General features: G+C 36.6%; 1 long non-coding RNA gene across 1 annotated transcript in view; it reads left to right on the top strand.

Moving 5' to 3' along the window:
* Positions 1 to 16,163, top strand: part of LOC140523860 (uncharacterized) — a 45,950-nt gene extending 29,787 nt beyond the window's left edge. Inside the window, exon 2 of the long non-coding RNA XR_011973494.1 lies at positions 15,643 to 16,163. This is a non-coding gene — a long non-coding RNA (uncharacterized lncRNA). The remainder of the gene's footprint in view (positions 1 to 15,642) is intronic.
* Positions 16,164 to 17,151: the final 988 nt, after the last annotated feature.

Here is a 17,151-nt window from a genome sequence, read left to right as displayed (position 1 = left end):
ATGAGATAAATTGTTGGAAGGGCTCAAGAAGAGGTTGAGATTTGTACTTGTGTACATGATGTATACTTGATGCGTACTTGTGTACATATGTGCACTTGATGACATGATTTTAGGACTTTGACTTTGCAAATATGACTTAAAACAGAGGAAAGATGTGCTCCTTGCTGGGAAACAATTACTGCTAACAGGAACTCTTTGAGTTCTCCCCATCTTTCTGCTATCGTAGGGCTTGTGATCTGGTGGTATCTGCTCCATGTCTTCTCAAGAGACATTCAGGATTTAGTGATCCATTGCAAAGAAGCCAAAACAAAATCATCCCATTACCCAATGAATTTACATGAAAACTGAAAATAAAATCAGGTAAAACTTGAAAGGGAGCCCCTGAAGAAGGACCAACTTGGGTTTATAAAGAACTGCCAATGTGAAAATGTCCATATTTAATCTGTGCCAAGTCCAAATGTCCCATACCAGATAAGAAGTAGAAGTCTCTAGCCTCCCATTTTGGAAGCTATTTGCTAAGAGTAAATATAAAACAAACAACTAAACTTGTTGGTAAAGAGACTGAATCTGCCATTTTGTTCCATGTACTGAATAGACACATCCTATATAATGTATTTTATATATAACTTCATTTTGTTGTTTTTCAGTTGTTTCAATTATGTCCAACACTTCAAGACCCCATTTTGGAGTTTTCTGGGTGGGCAAAAATCCTGGAGTGGTTTGCCATTTCCTTCTCCAGCTCATTTTATCGATGAGGAAACTGAGGTCAACAGGGTTAAGTGACTAGTCCAGTCATGTAGTTAGTCAGTGTCTGAGGTCAGATTTGAACTCAGAAAGATGAGGCTTTATGATTCCAGGTCCAGCACTCTATCCACTCTACCACCTAGCTCATAAAACTTTACACCTACGTGTATATATGTATATCCATGTGTGTGTTCATTAAGTGTACATACAATATATATGCATAACATTGATTTGCCTAGGGCAGGGGTTCATAATTTGGGTTTTTCATGAACTTATTTTTAAAATATTTGATAACTATTTCAATAGAATTTTTTCCTTTGTAGTCTTAGGTATTTTATTTTATGCATTTAAAAGCATTATTCTGTGAAAGGCTTTACCAGATTAACAAAGGGTTAAGAAGCCTTGGGAAAATGTGTGTGTGTGTGTGTGTGTGTGTGTGTGTGTGTGTGTGTACACATACATATAAATATATAGATATAATCTTTCCAATCAGAACAATCAACATTTATTAATCTCCTACTATGTGTCAGGCATTGTATTAAGAGCTGGAAATAAGGGCTTTAAATGGAAAAGGGAGAAGTAGAAGAAAAAAATTGTCCACATTGTTATTCCAGGAATATTATAAAAGTCATAGAATCTCTGAATTTTAGAGTTGGAAGGGATATCAGCAGCCATCCAATTCAACCTTTTCCACAGAGACTAACTACTAGAGCATGTAGCTGGCATAAGAGAGTTACAGGAAGACCAATGATCCATTGGGGACAATATTCAAGAAGAACAAGAACAGGTTTAGATGTGAAATGCACAAAATATGGATGACCAGTTGGGTGAGATCCTCATACAAAGAAGCCCATTTGTCCTTATAAGTACCACTATCGCAGAAGGGGTTGGGGTGGGGCAGAGAAGGTTCTCATGAGTGGAAAATAGTTCTAAAAGGGCATTCTTTTTTCAAAAGGAACAAAAATAAAGAAGGGAGTATGGTGTAGTATTACATATCACAAAATACAGGGTGTCCCAAAAGCCTTAATGCAGTTTTAAACTACTAAGCCTTAAAACTGCATTCAAACTTTGGAACCATCCTGTTCACTTACATAAGGCAGTGCAGGAACTTCAGAGGAGAAATATGACAAAGGACATTTGGATGAGTAGTAGTGGAAGGTAAAGCAAAAGTGGTGCTGTCATCTAGGTAAATTCCAGACCATGTAGATAGAAGAAGAAATGATATGAACCTGTGAGATCTAGGTAGTACACTGGGTTGCTGAATCAGGCTCTAAAATGGGCCTGCACAACCTATGGCCCATGGACCGCTTATGGCCTGCCAAATGATTTTGGGAGGCCCACAAAAAATGTAGAGGACATTTTCCTCTACATTTTTTGTGGGCCACCTGAAATTTTTTGACAACAATTGTACAATTCTACATTTTGCTTAAAAAAATCCAACAACAAAAACCTAATAACCTACCAACTTGGCAAATGTGTGATGGATATTCCAGGGCTAAGCAACACTTCCCGCGCAAAAGATATGGGGGTTTTAATGCATTGAGAATTCAATATGAGTCAATAGTGTTATGAGAGAGCCAAAATAAAAAAGTTAATGCTATCCTAAGGTACAGTTAGAGAAGAATGATGTGTAAGAGTATGGAAGGCAATGATTCTGCCATATTTGTTATATTCTGCCCTGGTCAGGACATGTCCAGACCACATTGAGTTTTGTGAGCTAAAGAAGTAACCAAGTGGGAACCTAGTAAGAAGATGGCAACTTCAATGGTAAGACTACTAGAGCCATCCAAGGGTCAGTTAAAAAATCTTGAGATGTTTAGAAGACTTAGGAGAAAGTGATAGCTTTCTTAATGTATTTGCAGGGTTGTCATGTGGAAGAGGGATTCTTTTTATTTTGCTTATTTTCAGAGAGCAGAAGAAGAGCAATATTTGCAAATTTCAGAGAGGAAGATTTTGACTAGGCATAAGGAAAACTCCTTGACCTTCAGAATGTTCCCAAAGTGGAATGGGCAGCCTTGGGGGGTCATGATGGATTTTTTGTTGGCAAATATATTTAGGGAAAGGCTGGACAATTGTAAGTCATATTATAGGCAAGATTTTTGGTCCAACATAAGTTTGACTAGATAGTTCCTTCTAGCTATGAGATTTTGGGAGCCAAGAATGGTACAGTGAGATGAACGCTGCTTTTGGAATCAGAAGACTCAGTTCAAGTCTTGCCTCTGTTATTTCCTTCCTGTGTGACTTTGTTTACCTTTCTGGCCTTCCTTTTCCTCATCTATGAAATGGCAGTGTGGCACTATGTGACCTTTAAGTCCTTTTTAGATATTTATCTCCTCAGCTAGAATTGTAGCTCAATGTTCTTTCCATTGTTTTTGAATGAAATAAATTATTTCATTTATTATATACATGAGGATTTTTTTTTGGCAATAGTCTCAGATGTTATTCTGGATAGGAAAAGAAACCCTCTGGGTTCTTTAGAAAATAAGGCTATGTTGAATGAAACAAAGAGAAATATTAAAAATTTGAATAAAGCAAAGGAATGCTCATTTATTGCATACTTATTTGGATAGTTATTAGCAAGTACAGCTTCTAAAACAGAGTTGATCAACAGTGAGTAGTTTAGGCACCAGGAGAATTTGGTTCCATAAATCTATTTTGATGTTGTTCGTACTCTTTGAAGTTTAAGCACCAATGGGAAATTGCTTTCTTTAAAGCCCAGTATTCCAGAGAGTGGGTAGGAGGCAAAGGGACAGACTGGGTGGGGTGACATCATACCTTTTCAATGTCAAAACAGGTCTTTTTTAGGTTTTTCTTTTAAATTTAAGAATCAATATTTAGATGGGAAAAATGAGTTACCTGTTTTGATCTTTTCTGCATTCCTTGGAGTGCCAAGAATTTCCCTTTCTCTCATCTGTGGTGTATTCACAGATTATTATTATTGCTTTATTAAAAGATATATTGGGGAAATGGCGTGGTCTCCTATGATCTTGAACATATGTATCCCTGAGGCAGTGCATTAAATTTGAGAATGTTAAATACAATGCACAGGAATTTACTCATAGGGCCACTAATCTTTTTGCATTTCACTAACATTTTATAGTGAAAGCAACAGTAGATTTATAATACCATGTTTTCTTTCTTGTAGTCTTTCTTATTTTTAGTTCTTCTTGTCTGCTTGTTTGGTTTCCTTCCCTCTTTTTTCCCATGAAGTCATTCCTGACAATCAGATCCAGCACATTAGTGCATTTCCTTCACCTCCATTCAGTTTTTTAAGAAATCATTTTATTTTTCCAAATATGTTATATAAGTCAAAGGGCAGATGGATATAATGGTAAAAATTCCAACTATTCCACCTATGTTCTGTTTTCTCCTGGCAACTTTTTCTTAGAGCTCTCACCCTTACCCAACTGTATCTAAATCAAGGTTCTTAGAAGTAGGGAAATAGATCTCAAACAGTTTTTGTAACTATATTTCATACTTAGATCATACTGAACCAGATTCTTCTAGTATCTCCCCAGCTGCAAATCAAGAGACTTTGAAATATGCAGTTTTTTTTTTCTTTTGAGTTTTTAAAGAATTATTTACTAAGTTGCTGTTGAAAGTATGTTACTTAGGCACTAGGGAATCTGCTTCATTCTCTACCAATCTACTTGAAAGTGAGTTGTAACCTACAGGACAGTCAGGCTGCAAGTGTGATTAAATCATGTGTAAATACCAGTAATCCTGTTTTCTTGGACTGCCAGGTCTGGTCCAATTTTGAAAGTCCAATGGGAATTCTTTAGGTAAATATACAACCCTGAAGATCACTGAATAAAAAGAGAACTGTTATATTAAGCAGCATGCCATATTTAATTTTAATATTAGCCTATGAGATTAGCAGAGATGGAATTTACTTTAGGGAAGGGAATTGACAAAGGTCACCCGGGGGGAAAATCTTTTTTGACAGATTTTGCAGTTTCTGCATAGGTACGGATTCCATATTTCCCTTTCTCTTCATTGTTGTTAAATAATGATTCTAAGGGATATTAAAGACTGGGACATTGAAGATAAGAGATATTGAAGGCTTCAGGAGTAGGACCTGGGAACTGTCCTCCTTTCCCATTCCCCCACCAAATTTCTTTTTTAAAAAATGTTTTATTGATGTTCTTATTTCATACTACAATCATTTTCCAATACCACAAACCTTCCACTGAACCCTCCTTTGTAACCAAGAGAAAAAGCTAAGCAAAACAAACTGACATATCAACCATGCCTGACAACATGAATAGCATTCCAAACCACAACCTCTCTGGTCATTGCGTTATTCTGAATTTTGTTGTCTTTTTGTATCGCTTTCTTTTACAGGTAAGTTCATATTAGTGTGAATAATGAAGTCTATAAAATGGTTACATTTTTTGGAATTCTCATTGAATAGTTCCATTGGGCTGAAGCCAACGACTATATTTTACATAATGATAACTTTGAAGAGTATGAATTATAATACATGTCGCCACTTCCCAGGATTCTTTATTTTCACTAATCTGAATTTACCTACATTGTTGTTGTTGTTAGTATAGATTTTTCTAGGTTCTGCTTTCTTCACTCTCTACCAGATATTCATACAAGTCTTTCTAAATTTATTGGAATCCTTCATATTCAATGTTTCTAATTATGCAATATATTCCATTACATCCTCTTACTCCATAATAAATAGGTAGCCATTTTATTTTCAACTTTTATTATCATAAAAGGTACTATTATGATTATTTTGGTACATGTACTACCTTCCTGGTGTGTATATCCTTGTTGGAGGCATATGCTCTCTAATGATAATCGTGGGTTAAAGGGTATCATCAATCAACTCACATTTCTTGCATAATTCAAAATTATTTTAGAATGACTGGTCCAATTCACAGCTCCACCAACTGTGTATTAGTTAGTTAATATGTATTTTTTAAGCACCTACTCTGTGTCAGGCATTGTGTTAAGCATTGGGGTTACAAAGAGGGACAAAAGGTAGTTCTTGTCCTTGAGGAACTCCCTGTTTATTAGAGTGGATTATCTGCCTTCTTGAATAATAAAAAAGGACTCCTAGATGAAAGCCAGCACATTGTAGTAAAAACAATGCTTGATTTAGAGTCAGGGGACTTGGATTCAAGTTCTACTTGAATATCTACTTGGTGATAGATAGTAATAGATAATAATAACATGAGATAGTCATGTAGGCTTTGATTTTTTTATCTGTAATACACTTACTGCATGATACCAATATCATGGGGTTGGTGTGAAGAAAGTCCTCTATCATTCCTCAAGTGCTGTCTAAATGTAAGTTATTTGTTTATTATTTTATCTCTTTGGACATTTTCTGACCTCCACAGTCTCATTTTCAATCTCTCATGCCCTTGTTTTTTAGACTCTCTTGAGTCTGTACTAGTGACGGTCCCCAGATAGGGTTTAATCAAATAAAGGCTGCAGATCTGGGAAGCTAGGTTGGCTAAGGCAGCCTCGTTTCCCTGCACCAGCTGATGATCAGATCATTTTATCATCGCTATGATCGATCTTCTGTCTTACCAGGCACTGAAAATACAATTCCTATTACTGTAATGGCCATTACATTACATAAACATCTGGTGTGACTTATCTCCTCCTGGTGACTTCAGGCTCTGTGATCTAGCCAGTCTGCTCTGTGTTGATTCACGCCTATTGGAATAAAACCTCAGGGGTTCACATGCCTACTTCAAATGGCCTCCTGAGCTTGTTAAGTCGGTATCAGTAATAGACAAAGCTTGAACAGTAGGCTTCTACATAGCTTAGCTTCATTATTGCCTGGAACCACTGTATTTACAGCCCCATTTTAGAATCCTAGACCAGCTTTCAGCTACTGTTTGAACAAAGGGTTCAAAAGCACTAAGGAACTTAAGGAGAATCAGAATTAAGGAGAATTAGAACCTATGTTTTAATACTGCTCTACTACTCACCTCTCTGACCTCAGGCAAAAATCTCATTGTCTCCTGGAGTTTGAATTAGTTGGTCTTCTTCAAAAATGAAGAAACAACAGCAACCATAATAATGACAGCTTCATTTGTGGAAGGAGGCTGGATTAGATGACCTCTTCCAGGTGTGTGACTCTCCAAGAACAGTGTTATTGGATTGCATCATTATTATTCAGTCATTTCTGTCATGTCTGACTCTTTGTAACCCCATTTGGGATTTTCTTGGCAAAGATAATGGAGTAGTTTGCCATTTCCATCTCCAGTTCATTTCACAGATGAGTAAGCTGAGGCAAAGGGGGGTTAAATGACTTTTCCAGGGTCACACAGATGGAAACATCTGAAGTCACATTTGAACTCGGATCTTCTTGACTCCAGACCTGGCACTATCCACTGTGCCACCTAGTTGCCCTGCATTGCATTGTTGCATCCCAATTATACATATACAAGATCCCTTCTGCCCTCCACTCATCTCCATCCCTTACATAGCTAACATAATCTTGGGTGCTTTTGTTGGAATTTAGTGGAAATAAGTAACTTGACTGGAGTAGTGGCAGTCAGACAGGAATGGGTTATTTCCTCTTGATTGCAGGTGGCCCACTTCTGCTCATCCTCAGAATTCAACCAGAAGAATAGATCTTGGGAGTCCTTTAGAGTTAGGTCTACAAAGGTGGTGAGCACACTTAGCTCCCTCCTTGTTATCTTGTATTTGAGTGCTAATCTGTCCAGGAAAAACTGCACCACCTGTCCTTTTGCCCCCATCTCTAATCTGCTCCTGGCAGATGGTCCAGGCACTTTTCCCTGCAATGGACAGGACAGAGATCTTCATGAGTTTCTGATAGAACTCCCAAAGTCTGATACTTATTCAGGAGCCTAAGACTAATATATTATGTAGCAGTTCTCAGCAGTAATTTCTACTTTCCATTAACATGATCACCTCAAGAGTCATCCCCTCCCAGACCCCTAGGCCTGTACAGATACACATTTACCTTTTAGCAACTTTATGCTCATGAATACATCTTTCCTGATCACCTCAGCACCCATTCAGATCTGAATATCTGGAGCGAAACATCACCTTGCCATAACAAAGGTTTTATAAGTGTAGGGGCCTTAGGTACTCTGAATTCCAAAATCCAGTCAGTCCTTGACTGAGTGTCTCCTGCCATAGTTGCCCTGACTCATTCTTTAAGTTCGTTAGTCACATAATCATAGCTTTAGATATATAATGGACCTTAGAGACCATCAGCTCCTGAAAAAGAAAGGGAGGTGCCGAGGGATATGAAGGGACTCACCCAAGATCATACCTGAAGAAAATGGCAGAGCTGGCATTTAGAGCAAGGTCTTCTGTCTTCAAATCCTAGGAAATCTGTTGACAACTGTTCTAATGGTATCAATGTCTTGCACACTGGTTTCTATGGATGCATACCATTTCTTTACTAAGAACATTTCCCCCTGTACCCTTGAGATAATGAGCAGGAAGGAGCCAAAGCACATCTTTGCAATACCCTTTCCAGCAACGTGAACTGTGTAATCATTGTAATCCATAAGAATATAATCACCTTGAGAGCAAAGATTATTTCATCCTTCTCTTTGCATCCTAATACAGTGCCTTGTCCATTTGTTGTTGTTCAGTGATTTTCAGTAGTGTCAGCCTCTTTGTGACCCCATTGGGGTTTTCTTTTCAATGATACTGCACTGGTTTTCAATTTCCTTCTATAGCTCATTTGACAGATGAGATAACTGAGGCAAACAGGATTAAGTAACTTGGCTGGGATCACACAGCTAATAAGTATCTGAGGCTGAATTTGAGCTCAAGAAGATGATTCTTCCTGACTTTAGGCCCAGTACTGTATCCACTGTGTCAGCTACCTGCCCCGCCTTGTACATATTTATGCTTAATAAATGAACTGAGTTGATTATTGAACTGTGGATTCAAAGGTTTTGACAACTGACCTTGTGAAAAAAAATCATAGAAAGTATCTTTACCAGTTATGGCTATATCACAACTTTCTTGCCCTCCCAGCTTTTGAGGGGTACTCTGATAAATACTGCAGTATTCTGAGGCATCTTGCCATGGACCCTCTAAATAGGATGCAGTGCCAGAATTTTAACGTCATGTGAGAAATCAAGATTACTTAATAGTAGTTGACATGAACTATTCTGATTGCTCCTGGGCTTTCTTCCAATGGATTTTGAATAGTCTGCTCTCTTAACTTGGTTCTTATTATTGCAAAACCTGAACTCTACATTCTTGAATCTGCAAATAGTGTGTCAGTGAGGCCTTCCTTCCCCGTTCTGAGCTGGGGTTGCTGTGTCTGAATTGATTAGTGAAGTGTATGGCATACACATTTCCAGTGTCCTGATGACCTCGTTGGTGAAAACTCTCACTGCCTGTGTATCATGGACAGCATTTACGTCAGAAGCTGTCCTTTTCATTTCTGTGATGTGTAGTGATTTAGTCTCAGTGGCGAGGTTTTGTTTTTGGCCATCAGATGTCATTCAGGCTAGAGATGTCATTTTAGGGCTTCAGGATGTGCCACAAAGTCATAACATGTCGTCTAGGCTGTTTCTAACATGGCAGTGCAGAGATGGACGGTGCAGCCATTGCAATATATGCAGCAAGCTGACAATGCCTCAGTGCTGTCTGGAGTTTTGAATAAATCAGGCAAGGAAAATGTTGTCCAAGGTGTGAAAGCTCCACCTATTGCTAATGAGTAAAGCACCATCTGCCTCAGTAGACAGTGGTGGTCACTCACATAGTTGGAGGCCCATCCTTCTAGTAACAATGCCACATATTTCTATAGTCCTGGCAAGGAAATACAAACCTTGCTGGGTATTCTGGCAACCACTGACCTGGGTCCTTTCGGGGAGTTTTTTCACAAAGTAGTGACTGCATACTGATGGCATGTGTTAGTGGAAACCCTGGATTTAGAAACAGAAAATCTTGGGCTTAGTTTCTTAATGATGCTTAATTAACTGTGTGACTCTGGACAAGGCATTTCATCTCTAAAAATTTCCATTTCATTGTCTGTGAAACTGATGTTATCATAATTTTCTTACAAACCATGTGATTGTTGTGAGGAATGTACTTGGTAAACCTTAGAGGGTTAGGTTATAGTGAACTGTTATTATAATTTTGAATATATTCTTGCCATCTGAGGAGAAGCTGATTCCACTTTGTTTGGGGACTGGTCCTTCCTCTTTCTCATGTTCTGAGTGAATGTTATGTTTCCTTATAGAATATCTTCTTTGTTCTCAGAGAATGTGAGCTTCTCTTGTAGGGATCCACTTCTCTGTGTATCTATGGAGGCCTAATGGGATCTGGGAGTAGCTTTTGAGTGGGTCATGTTACTGGAGGGTAGAAGCTGCTGCTGCTAACTGCTTGCTATATAATACTGTTGTTTCAGGCTCATGTACAAGTATCACTTCTGAGGTGCTAGTCATGTTCACTACTAAAAGAAGGAAACTTCTCATACAATTTCACTCACCAGACAGTAAATAACCAGTTTAAAATATAAATTGTTGAAGAATGGCTAATGTTGTTGATAAAAAAGTGTGATGTTAATAACCTCATGGATTTATTAGATTTCTTGGTCTTACTCTTGGCTGTAAATTATTTGAGACAAGCAATAATATTGATGAGGATTCATTTTGTGAAAGCGGTCATTTGCTTCCTGAATTCCTATATCCACTATTGACTTAAAATGTCTGATCTTGACCAGATGCTACTTAATTCAGCTGGTTTCCCAAACTTCAATGACTTCTCTCTCAGTTCATTGGTGAATTTCATGTCATTCACATGTCACATTTGTTCTCTTTTATTGTGTTTTTAATTTTATGTTGTTTAATAATGGATAATATTTTGAGAAAATGTGCAAATGTGTTGCTTCAATGACTATTAGAAATATTACAGTTGCTGTTGGTATGGGGAAAGCAAGTGTTTCAAGGATCGTTCAAACCCATGATGAAACAGGATCCGGAACACTAAAGCACAAAGGGAAATATAGTAAAAAATGAAACACAGTGCCAAGAAAGGACAAATTGTTGCAGAAGAATAGTTTAATGAATCCCCCGAAAAGAAGGCAAGGCCTTCAAAAGGGCCTGGGCGTTTGAAGGGGAGTTGTTGATTCTTCTTCAGCAGACCTGCACAATTTGCAGGTTGTATGGTTCACCAAAGGATTTTCCCTACACACAAAGGATATTTTCTTCTCTATTTTTGCCTGAAATCTTTTGGTGTTGCAAGCAACCCAAGGGCTGTAAGCAGCCAGCAGGCGGCAAGTTGTGCAGGCCTACTGTACAGTGTAGTGAAAATTTCTTGAAGTTGAAAGAACTGTGAGAAGATCGGTAAAAAAAAGAAAATTCAGCTATTAACCATTGCCATGAAGAAAAAAACAGTACTTGTTATGGTTAAGATAATACAGACATTAGAGTATTGATAATTGGAAAAATATTATTTTTACTGAGGAGTTTAATTTTTCATTTATTATGATATATTATAAAACAACACATATACAATGAAGACTATTGTGTATTATTTAATAATATTGTATGTATGCATATAAAGAGTATATATAATATACAACATAAATAATTATATAGTAAAATATAACATTACATATAATATTAAACAATATAATTTATAATACAGAAGACCATTGTTAGAAGAAATTCAGGTGAGTCTTTAAGATCTGGGTCTCTTTATCATAAGACTATAACAGTATTGAAAATGTTTGAGGGATTTAAAATTTTCTAATGTTCTAGGAAATCTTGTCCCCAGAGAAGGAATGATGAATTTTGTTAAGTATATCTATGTACTGAGGAGCAGAAGTATAAAAGGAATAAAAAAAATTCCAAATGAGAATGGAATATGGAATGCAAACTCATATAATGCCATACAAAATGAAGAGTTAAGAAATCTATCTAAAATATGAAGTTGAACATATTTCTGTGACCTGGGGATTCACCTGATTTAAATCTCATTGAAAATTTGAAACTTATATTCAATGCTGGACATTGAAAAAATTCATCAAAGGCACGGTGACTTTGCACAGCCCTCCCCCACTTACATCCAATTCACTTGCATGTCATGGCATCACTTCCCTGACGTCATGGTCCTTTTCTAGAACAAAGAACAGACAGCAACTTAATATCCAAAGTGATGAGTATGGTTTCATGATGATGTTTTAAAGAATGTGTCACAAATTGTATGAACCCAGTGCCAAATTCTGTAAAATAATTGATTAGAGCAAAAGGATGTAGTACAAATTAAAAGACTTTTTTAAAATATAAAAACTTGTATGTCAATAAATTTAATTATTTTACTTTGTCCCAATTTAATTCACATACCAATCTAGTTGATATGAAAGCAGTGAAGACTCTTATTATCCCATATGGTCAGGTCCCATTGGCTGTTAGAAGAATATTATACTTCTGTTTATTATCCTTGAACTTGATTGTATCAGCAGAGAAACATAATTTCTCTACATTAGAATACCAGGAATTGGTTTAACTAACATCAGACTTCTAATTGTGCCCCAAAGTGGTGATTCTAAGAAGTGGTCTTATGTTCCAGGGTGGAGGCCATATTCAAATGCTTGCTAGAATATTACTGTATAGCCTTCAGTATCTGGTTTTAATGTTCTCTCTCTTTATTGCTAGAAGGGGTATTGTTTCAGTATCTGAAACAGAAAAGGGACAAAATGACCTTCAATTTTATTACTTTATTATTTGAAAAATTAGTGTATGTCAGATCTCATCTTAGAATCACATGGTAGCCTTTAAATATGGTAATTCAAAAGATCCAAAGTGCTAAGGGACGCAAAAGGAACAGTGTCATCAGAAAGAGTAACAGTCTCCCTAATTTGCATATACAACAAGGCTCTAGAATCTCTTCTCCATGAAATGGTAAGAGTTTGCTTATGTTGCACTTCTCATCTCCATATATTTGTGTATATAAATACATGTACATACATCTATATCTATCTATTTACCTACTTATATTCCATACTTTATCATTTCCCCTCACTTGTCAAACTGAGGAGGTTTTAATCGTACCATGTAATCTATTCCTAGAGTCCTTGATGACTTCAACCCTGACTATCCCAAGAAACTGGACTGGGGAACCAGTACAAATGACTTTTAATATTCCTTCCTCGTAACATTGGAAATTTCCCAAATATCTTAGCTCTAAGAATGTTAATGCCTAGGTTTTCATTGTTTGACTCTTTTGGAATTTGAAATATAGTCATATGTTTTATTGCTTCTTCATATGTCTTCTGAAAATGCTATCATGGGAGTATTGCATAAAATTAACAACAGTTGACTATTCAGAAATTCTTAATGGGAGGCAGGCAGCAGAATTTAAGGTTGGGATGGAGAATTTTGGGCCATAGAACTTTGGCTGGGTTTTTAACCAACTGACTGGAAGTAACAGAGACCACACAAGATAATATTATATTGGTGACAGTACTTTAGCCAAGAGCCTAATTCTCCCCTTTCTTACATAGACTATTGTTGTTTTTCCTTTCAAAACAGGTCCTCTGAGAGGCAATAAGAGCAGTTAAAGAGTTGCTAAAGTAATAAGCACATTGATTTTTTCAAGGCTTTTAAAAATCCGCTTTATTTTTTTTTTGAGAAGGGTAGGGGTTGGGGAATATTATTTACTATCATATATTTTTACCTCCCATTCCTCTGAAATTAGAATTTACTTTGGTAAAAGGTTAAGAAATATGAAATAAATATCAATCAATTAACAAGCATTTGTTAAGCACCTACTATGTGTTGAGCACTAGAGAGAAAAATGACAAAAAATAAAACAGCCTTTGACTTTAAGGAGTTTACATTTCGTTGAGGGAGACAACATCTAAACATATGAACATAATCAAAATAAATACAAGGATATTTTCTCACAGGAAGTAATCTGATAGATTCTATACATCACAGGGATGTACAGTTAGGGCTAGAAAATTAACCAACATCTCCAGTCTTCTAAAATGTGAAGGCATGTCTTCATAATATGTGTAGAATCTTGAGAATTCTATTAGAAAACAAAACTATTGAAGCATTTGTGAAGTTTGAAAATAAAAATACACATAAAAACATAACATAAAAAGACTGTTAGGAAGCAGTTGAAAAAGGTGACCTGATTTTCAAGAATATCAAAAAATGTCTTTGTTTAGGGATGACAACCCAATGATGACAGAGTGAAATTCCAATGTGGCAATCCAGAGGGAAAGAGTGAAAGTGGTTATGCCTTGTGAAAAATAAATGACCTTTAAGAATTTCTTTTCTTTATTACTTACAATGAAGTATAAAAAAGAGAAAAATAAAGTAAAAAAAGCAACAGTTGCCAGAAGTGGAATGAACAAAATGGGATTATAATACTAATTATAGTACAATGAATTGGTTAGGTTATGCCAATATGTTGACTACAATAATTAATTTTTATTAACATGTCATGTTAAAATTTAGTGTCCTGGAAGAATAGTTACTGAGTGATGCCTGGAACTAATTAATTCATGGGTGATGGTTTTGTGGTCCTAAATGATTTTATTTATCCTGGTTGACCACAGGATCAAACCCAATAATGATAACTGTGTTAAGAGAAAAACTGAACTTCTAATTTAAAGCTGCTTAATTTAGTATACTACCTCTATTAGAGTAGGGTAATGCCTACTTGCCCAGCCTTCAGGCATTTGTTAAGGACATCTAAGTACTCTTTAAGTATTGTTAGTACCTCTTAGTGTTTGAAGTGTTAGAAATATGCTATAGATAAATTGTTTTTTTCTCTCAAATTGCTTATTCTCTTTACTTTGTGTCAGGGAAGAGGGAAGAGTTTCCCCAACTCTTCCTTTTCTATCCTAGCAGAAAAAAAATTCATGTAGCATGGAGCCCAGGGGAAATTCCTTTGGTTTTTCTACTGATTCAGTCTCCTCCATCCTGATAATTTTGTATTTTTTTGCACCTCTTGCAAAGTTGTTAATATTGTCCAGGCAGTTGTTACATTTTAAATGGACCCACAAAATGAAGGAAATTCCTCTCTTCTGTAGTTCAATTTATTCTGTCATTAGCAATGGCCCAAAGGGTTCTTTCTGACATTTTTGCTTGACGGCTGAGAACTTGGCCTTAAGAAAAACAAGACTGAGAGAACTGGGTTCTGTCTCTAGCACCTCACTGGCTAGCTTCATGGGCTTTCATTTCATCTTACCCACACCTGGCCTCTCTGTCCCATACCCGGTCTTTCTTGTCACCATTTCCAAACCATGCTGCTATCCAGCAACCATTTCTGTGTTGTCTTTACTAAAAGCTAGTACTTTAACTCCCTAGGAGAAAACAAGCTCTTTGAGAGCAGGAAACTGTTTCGTTCCCGGTACTTAGCAGAGTGTCTGGCATATAGGAAATACTTACAAATTGTCTCTGGTTTTCTCTCTGAGAGTGTCTCTGCTACATGTAAGTCCCTTTGTCACAAATGTTTATTAAGTACTGACAGCAAATGCACTTAGTTTCTTTGGGCCTTATGTTTCACATTTATAAAATGAGGGGACTTCATTTAATAATTAATTTATACAACTATACAAGCCTGCAGAATCTCTCTCTCTCTCTCTCTCTCTCTCTCTCTCTCTCTCTCTCTCTCTCTCTCTCTCTCTCTCTCTCTCTCTCTCTCCCTCCCTCCCTCCCTCCCTCCCTCCCTCTCTCTCTCTCTCTCTCTCTCTCTCTCTCTCTCTCTCTCCTCTATCCCTCCCCCTCATTGGTTGGAAGCATTTTTGTGGTATAATGACTAAAGTGATGGGATTGGAGTCAAGAAGACTTGGGTTTAAATTCTCTTTTTGATTCTAGCTATGTTATGATAGCAAGCTACTTAGCTTTTGTGATCCAATGTTTCCTCATCTGTAAAATGTGGAAAATAATATCTATTCTTTCTCTCTCACAGGGTGATGGTGGTGGTGGTGGTGGTACATAAAGGATGCAAAGTACTTTATATGTATCAGTTACAGTATTGAACCCCGATTAAATGGAAGAGAGCCAAAACGTTCAACTCACTATGACTCATCTTTTGAATGTATTGTGACCTGGAAATATTTGTTCTCTCACTGGCACAACATTAAAACTGCCCATGGTCAATGGAATGCACCAATCTTTCACTCCTAAAAAATTCTTTCACATCTCTAATTGCGCTCAATAAACTCTTTAAAGTAAGATTTATCCCCTCTTCACAACAATGTGTAGACAAGTGAGGGAAAACTATTGTGACCACACAATGCATTGTGATTGGAAACTTTTTCTTCATGTAGATACAGCTATTAAAATATGTCAATGATACCAGAAGACAGTGTAAAATAATTTAAAAAGAAAAAAAAAGGTCCTTGCTATAAGACTGTTGTCTCAAGATTATGAATGACAGCAATGCTATTATATACTTAACCCTGTGAATAAAATATAAATGGAAAATAAGTTCTAGATCTCTTTGTACTCTGGTAGAGAAAAATGTAATTTATTTAGAATGCTCAAATAAATATTGGAGGAAATGTCAAGAGATAGGTGCTTATTTATAATATTTTAATTGTTCATAACTATTAACTTTTTATATGTTAATCATAGAAGAATTAAAAAAAACTTTTTTTTTCTTGTTTTATTATAGTAACATTGGGATAAAACCCAGAAGGTTTTAAAATCATATAGAAGAGAACTTGGGAGTAATTTAACAACTTTGAATAAACGTATTTCTATTTTGTGGTTTCTACCTGATATTCAGCATAAAAAGAGACTGGAGGTAAAAAGAAGAAGAGAATTTCACTTTAGGTGAGATTCTTTTTATCTATTTTTGAAGTGTGTGCACATACATACACATACTCACATACACATACCTTACCCAACGTAAACATCACTCTAATATCAAACATTGATTATGTTGCCTCTTTCTTTCTCCAAAGATTGTTTATCTCTCCTGAAGTTCTTTTGGTTGTTAAGGTGTTTCTCATGTAGCTATCAAAGCAAACTGTAACTGTGTTTTTCTTCAGGACTTAAATGTAAATCTGCCTATAATGCTGTACATGAATATTCATGATTATGAACGAATACCATGAGAAGGGTTTAGCACAATTCAAGAATGGTTTTCTATAATCACTAGTACCCAAAGGAGCTATCCTTACATTCTTAGGACTTAGAACTGGGCATGGTTATTGTGAGGGAGAGACAGAAGATAGCTTGTGCCAGGCAAGTGAGGCCACCAACACTCCTTTGACAACTATCTCCCCTCAGATCCCAATGGAGACACCCCAGGATGAACACAAGAGACTTGGGAATAGCAGTGTCACCTAAACCCAGCCCTTGTGGCCATAATTGAAGGAAGAAATCATTGTAGGGAAAGAGTTCATTTCTCCCACTGCTAGCAGTAGCAACTAACTACTGACCAACTGCTGACAACAAGTATATTGAACCC

Source organism: Notamacropus eugenii, chromosome 2 (assembly GCF_028372415.1).
Source record: "Notamacropus eugenii isolate mMacEug1 chromosome 2, mMacEug1.pri_v2, whole genome shotgun sequence".
In the NCBI taxonomy this organism is placed as follows: Eukaryota; Metazoa; Chordata; class Mammalia; order Diprotodontia; family Macropodidae; genus Notamacropus; species Notamacropus eugenii.
Note: the sequence above shows the minus strand (reverse complement) of the source record. Positions and strands in the feature narration are given on the sequence as shown.